The sequence below is a fragment of the Eschrichtius robustus genome, chromosome 2, assembly GCF_028021215.1.
Source record: "Eschrichtius robustus isolate mEscRob2 chromosome 2, mEscRob2.pri, whole genome shotgun sequence".
Classification (NCBI taxonomy): Eukaryota; Metazoa; Chordata; class Mammalia; order Artiodactyla; family Eschrichtiidae; genus Eschrichtius; species Eschrichtius robustus.
In genome coordinates, this window is record NC_090825.1 from 38,786,360 (window position 1) to 38,793,469 (window position 7,110).

Below are 7,110 nucleotides of genomic sequence, written 5' to 3' on the forward strand. Positions count from 1 at the left end.
GTTAGTGTTCTTGACCATCACTTAGGTGCAGCTATTTCAGTCCACTGGTTAAATGATGAATGCCTAACTCCCCCTGGGAGTGGGATGGGTGCAGAGAAAAGGAGCCTGGAATTTTAGCTGTTTTTTTTAAAATTGTGGCAAAATACACATAAGATAAAATTTACCTTCTTAACCAATATAAAGTGTACAGTTTAGTGGCATTAAGTATATTCACACTGTGATGCTACCATCACCACCATCCCTCCACAGGATGCTTCATCTTGCAAAACTGATACTCTACCTATTAAACAATAACTACCCAGCCCCCCTCCAGCCTAACCACCATTCTACTTTCTGTCCCTATGAATCTGACTACTCCATGTTCCTCCTAAAAGTGGAATCATACAGTTTGAAAACATGGAACGCTTCACAAATTTGCATGCCATCTTTCCCTGGGGGCCATGCTAATCTTCTCCGCGTGGTTCTGATTTTAGTCTATGTGCTGCTGAAGTGAGAACTTTAGCTGGTTTTTGAGGGGAGAACAGGAACTCATCAGACTTAAAATGGGGGTAGCAACTCCCGTATGAAGGCAGAGTGGTCTAAGATTCTTCTCTGTGCTGCTGAAGACTGAGGTGAGGAGGGAGGCTGAAAGAGATGAGGTTAAAGAGACGGGAAGGAGTCAGATGCCAAAGGGCTTTGTAAGCCCCTTTTAAGAGCTTGCACTTACATACAGTGAGACTGGAACAGGGAAGAAAAATTCATATTTAAAAAAAAATAATTCTAGGGGCTTCCCTGGCGGCGCAGTGGTTGAGAATCTGCCTGCCAATGTAGGGCACACGGGTTCGAGCCCTGGTCTGGGAAGATCCCACATGCCGCGGAGCAACTAGGCCCGTGAGCCACAATTACTGAGCCTGCACGTCTGGAGCCTGTGCTCCGCAACAAGAGAGGCCACGACAGTGAGAGGCCCGCGCACCGCGATGAAGAGTGGCCCCCGCTTGCTGCAACTAGAGAAAGCCCTCGCACAGAAATGAAGACCCAACACACACACACACACAAAAATTAATTCCAGGAAAAAAGAGAGGCCTGGAAGAGGATAAAATTTGAAACAGAAAGACCAGTTAGAAGGCAGTGACAACTATGTAGGTAAAGTTTTCCTTTTCTCAAATTTTTTATTTTTGCAAATCACCAGAGTGTTAGAGTAGGTGTTCAGAATTGTAGCTCACGAGGAAATAGGTGTCTGCACTGTGGATCTAGTGTCCAATCTTCCTCTCCATGCTTAGAGGAAAACTTTTGACATTTTAGAAAATTTTGTATTTTAGCAAAGAATCCAGACGAGCCAAAGTCAAAGTCTAAATTCACATTTTAATCAAGGAAAGCATGTTTCTCCTCACTGATCTCTCTCTCCTTTTCCTCTTCCCATGTTTTAGAGGAAGAAGATATTCTGGGAAAAAGATTAATAGAGGGCATATCAAGACTGTCAGACAGAAGTGCTGAGAAATCTGGAAAGGGCTGGAATAAAAACTTGCATTCTAGGATGTCTAATTTTGGCTTGGTTACCAATGGTGTTTCTTCCTATTGTAACACGGAATTGTTCTTAAGATAGCAAGAAACTGAACTATAAAGAAGGCATATTTCAACTCAAAATAAGGACAACTTATTAGAGCTTCTCTAGATTGAAATTGGTTGCTTTGGAAATATGAAGAGCTTTCTATCATTGAAAGTGTATAAAAAAATCTAGGTAACCACTTATCAAGTATAATGTATGTAAAGAGAAATCATTGTAAGAGATAAAAAGTTTGAGTTGAAGAACTGAAAGGCCCTAAATAATTCCAAGATTTATGAATTCCACAGAAGGATAATATCAGATTATCTCTTATTAGAAACTGATGATTTTGAAACTCTAACAGAATTTCTGGTGATACTCCCAGGACACTGATATCACTCAATTAATGAACTATACCAACTTGCTAAAGAGCAACTTCCTCCTTTAATATTTTAACAAAGAGGCCCCAAACCATTATTTTGCACAGGTAATTGTTCAAAATTTAAGCAAGTTTATCCTGAAACCTGAGTGTTATGTCAGGAATAGAAGCATAGGTGTTTCTTTTGCTTCTATGCTAATCTTCTCAAATTCCAGTTTCCAAATGACTAAAGTATCAAGAAAGCAACTTTCCACAAAAATAATTCACTCAATGAAGAGAATGAAATAGAGAAAAATAGAAAAAAGAGCAAGAGAAATCTTCTATTTTAGAAAAAGCCCAACATCTAAAGAAATGTACCAAATGTATCAAAAGTGAAAAAAATTGATGAAATACTTAAAAACTCCATTTATTTCATAATTAAAACTCTCAATTCCCACTCCTTTTTCTCCCCAATTTTAAATGTCTTCCTGTTCTCTCTTCTCCATTCCATCTAACCTGTCAGCATTCAAGCCTTAATCACGAACATTTGGACCACTGTGGTCCCCATGCTCTTTCTTGTATCTCTGATCATATCATCAAATGCACATATCTTTAAAAACACAAGTCTGATCTTGTAATCAAGCTGTTTTATAATCATTTTGCAAGGGAGGAAACTACAGCTTATAGGATCACAAAGCTATGAGCATCAGGCTGGAACTAGAGTTCAGGTCTCCTGGACCCTGTTCCAGAGTCCTTTCACCTCATGTCAAGGTCTTCCTAGGTATTGTATGTATATTGTAGGTACTAACAAAATTATGCTGCCCCTCAATAAAGTTTGAACAGAATACTGGGACTGTATTTTTACCTTAAAGACTTTTACCTTAAAATTTTATTTACAAAGTACAGAAAGCCTATTCTTCTCAGTTGTCTAAGTTCAGTGTTGCAGAGCAATTGCTCCTAGCACGTAAGTTGCCAATTTTTAAAATCATTTCCCTCTATTTGATTGTCTGGGATTTAACTCCCTCTTAAATATGCAGCAAGAAGCATTTTATTTTGTTTTCTTTTTTGCTAACACTTTCATAGTAAACACATGTGGCTCATATACATTAAAGGAAAATATTCTCGATTAACATTTGTAATATTATATTACCTGTTTATATTTTCTTAATACTGTGTAAAATTTACAATTGTAAAGAAAAAAGGAATATCAAATGTATTCATTTTCTGCTCTTCACTGTAATTCCCATTTGATTTTCATATTAAAAATTTCCGAAATCTACACTGAAAAATTCATGATTTAAAGTAATGAATTTGAGTCACTTTGCTAAATGTTAATACATGCAAAATTATAGTAAGACATGGAATAGATAAATATTTTGGTTTTAAAATTAGCCAGACCTAAAAGATATTCTGTTATATAATTTATCAAATAAGATTATTAAACATTGCAATATAATTAGAATAAAATAAATATAACAATTATACAATTATGACTTTAACTTTCATTTTCAAGTTATTTCTGCTTTAAAGATATATTTAAAAATTAAAAGTGAAATTTCCTGATAGGAAGTTAAAGTAAGCATAATTTTTTAAAATTCCATCTTTGTATAAATCAAGACAGCTAACTTTTAAAAATATTTAGTTTCCTTGTTGTTTTTCTATGATAATATTGGTGCTATAGTACAACACAAAAATATTCAAACGTGTTTCTTAAATTAAGTGGTGAGATATATTTTAGAGTGAATAATATGTGATTAAGTTTTGAGTTATATAAATATTTGCTCACTAATATCAAAATGTGCTTAGACTTGGATATACTATAATTCACTTTATTTACTGTTAGTTTCGATAATAAAATGATCAAAACATGGTCTTGAATATCCTAGCTATTATTTTTAAAACTAACTAGCACCAAGAAATAAAAACCTGCCATTGATGCTGACCACTTCCATTATTTTAAAAGACTGAATTAAATCCAGCACACATTGGGAATTGTTTTTGCTTCTTCTTTTTAGGAGAGTTGTAAAATAACCAGGCAGCCTTATCTTAGGTGAGACTGTTTCGGCTTGGAAATAAACAAAGCTCTCTCTCAATGAGCTAGGTTCATTTCTTATTTGTGTAATACTCTGGAAGAAATTAGGTTTCAATAAAGTCCATTTTTGTCACTGCATGTAGCAATGAATATCACACCCAGCAGGGCACAGTGGCACCTGGCTGTCCAGACCCCAGTGAGCACAAACCATCTGGGGGTAATTACAACAAGGTATTCTTTAAGGACCAGATGGGACCAAGGAACAGAAGCCCCGACCCCTCCCAGTCATTTACAACATAATTCCTTTCAATGATATACTTAATCCTCCCACCAGCTATGCTTTTCAGCTTGCTGTTGCCACTGTCCCTTTATGTTAATTCAGTTTCAAGACCGAGAAAAAGAGGGGGAGAGAGAGAGAGAGAGTTCCAGAAAAAAAGGGAGGGGGGAGAGAGAGAGAGAGCCACCGGCGCCTCTGGAGACCAAAAGAAATTATTCATCTCTAAATTGTTTCCACCACAGCAAGTACAGTAACAAATTTTTTTTTTTAAAGGGGGCTGAAATTATCCTAAAGAAGGTCAATGCGACAGCCCTGTGTGGCACCAGCTGAGGTTTACTCAGCCACCTGTTAGCTAAAAAGCTCTCTGCACACACGCTTATGATGCATTTAACCAGTTTAAAGGGTCTTTATTGTCAGCCCAGCCGCCTCCATTCAGCAGGCCCGAGCCTTTAGGCCTGCTTTGTGGTCATATGTGGCACACAAGCCTTAATTCAATTACGCTGTAAGCCTATCCAGTCTCCATCACTGCCCTTTCACTTTTGTGCCATTTGTCTCGTATGTTGTAAAGAATTTTATTTTGAAGAGGGAAAGGCACCCTACAACCCACTTGTCTTTACTTTTCATTTGAGGTTTGTGCCGCAGGTGCGCTGCCACTCCCGAAATGGATTCATCTTTAAGTGATATTTTAGATGGAGCGTTATTTATTGTTTGGTGACAATGCTTTTCTGGTGTTGCTGACTTTTATTTTTTTTTGATTAGGTGTTTGTTCCAACTCTCCACCAAATCAACAGTCTCTGAACTTGAGAATTGAAAATTCAAAAGGAAAAACATATATGATAGATGAAAATGACAATTAGCCTTGTACTACCATTTTTTAAAAGAAATGCATTTCTTAGAATGAACAAATGTCAAATTTAGGATTTTTGGTTTCCCTTAAGTTTCTGACACCCAATATATATCAGTTTATATGAATGAGGCATAGTGAAGCTCTGTTATTGAAAACTTTGTTTCAGATGAGATTATTAAATATATTAAATCTGTTCATATCGTTTGTATTCTGGGGCTTCCAAATTTCCTTGGCATCAAAGCAGTGCCTATCATTGTCAAATGCTTGGCATTTTTATAATAATTTATGGGCAATGAAAACATAGATAAGATTTCTCAAAGTCAGGGACTCATGTTTACTTTCATACCAAATTTTTCTTAAAAGGAAAGTTTGTCTCTTTAAAGCATGCTCAACCTAACATTCTTATAACTGTCTAAATCCTACCCCCTGAGTTCAGTGTACATATGAAGGGTATGGGTAATTTCAAATCAACATTCCCCCAAATCATTAAGTGACTTGTCATGGGAGAGTGAAGGGACTTCAAAGGAGGGAGAGAAGAATCTTCTTTGCTATTTCATATCAATTTCTCACCCAAGTCAAGGAAAGAACAATAGTGCTAAGTTACCAGTGTTACTCAAGGTGTGTGTACCAATTCTCACTGTAGCAACTTTTACACATCTTTTGTATGGAAGTCCTATCTCTTTAAATTACTGAATCAAAACCACAAATATGAAACATGCAAAATGGACCAAGACATTCTAGTTGGCAAGAAAAAATAAAGATATTTGCATATAATCTTCAAAATAAATAGGATTTCAAAAACTGGTTTCTGTATACATATTAATTTAATGGATATGTTTCTCTCAACAATTCTCTGCCCATTTCCATTTCCTTTAGGTTCCCATTTTATAAATAAGAAAAACTAAGGGTTAATAGAGAGACTAAGTAGCTCACTTAAGAGGTCAAAATTCTTCTGATTTCTTACTGAGGGCTCTTCCTATTACATCATAAAACCTTTATATAATTATTTCATAAACTTCACAATTTTGACCCATCTGCACAATTCCCTACACATATATGTATTAGAGCACCTTATCAATATTCTGTGAAGTGTGAATAACAACTGAACTTATCAAAGTCTAGACAAAAGCACAAATAAACAAATGGGACCTAATTGAACTTATAAGCTTTTGCACAGCAAAGGAAACCATAAACAAAACAAAAAGACAACCTATGGAACAGGAGAAAATATTTGCAAATGATGTGACCAACAAGGGATTAATTTCCAAAATATACAGACAGCTCATACAGCTCAATATCAAAAAAACAAACAACCCAATCAAAAAATGAGCAGAAGACCTAAATAGACATTTCTCCAAAAAAGACATATAGATGACCAACAGGCACATGAAAAGATGCTCAACACTGATAATTATTAGAGAAATGCAAATCAAACTGCAATGAGGTATTACTTCACACCAATCAGAATGGCTATCATCAAAAAGTCTACAAATAATAAATGCTTGAGAGGGTGTGGAGAAAAAGGACCCCTCCTACATTGTTGGTGGGAATGTAAATTGGTGCAGTCATTATGGAGAACAGTATGGAGGTTCCTTAAAAAGCTAAAAATAGAGTGACCATATGATCCTGCAATCCCACTCTTGGGCATATCTCCAGAAAAGGTGAAAACTATAATTTGAAAAAATACATACACACCAATGTTCATAGCAGCACTATTTACAATAGCCAAGACATGGAAGCTAAGTGTCCATCGACAGATGACTGGATAAAGAAAATGTGGTGTATATATATATATATATATATATATATATATATATATATATATATATATATATATACACATATGCACACACACACACACATATATATATATAATGGAATATTACTCAGTCATAAAAAAGAATGAAATACTGCCATTTGCAGCAACATGGATGGACCTAGAGATTATCATACTAAGTGAAGTCAGTCAGACAGAGAAAGACAAATATGATGTCACATATGTGGAATCTAATAAAGTGATACAAATGAACTTAATTACAAAACAGAAACAGACTCACAGATATACAAAACAACC

General features: G+C 35.6%; 1 non-coding gene across 1 annotated transcript; it reads right to left on the minus strand.

Moving 5' to 3' along the window:
- Positions 1 to 390: 390 nt before the first annotated feature.
- Positions 391 to 497, minus strand: LOC137760335 (U6 spliceosomal RNA). The gene has a single exon (XR_011073291.1). It is a non-coding gene; the product is annotated as a U6 spliceosomal RNA (small nuclear RNA).
- Between the last annotated feature and the right edge of the window lie 6,613 nt (positions 498 to 7,110).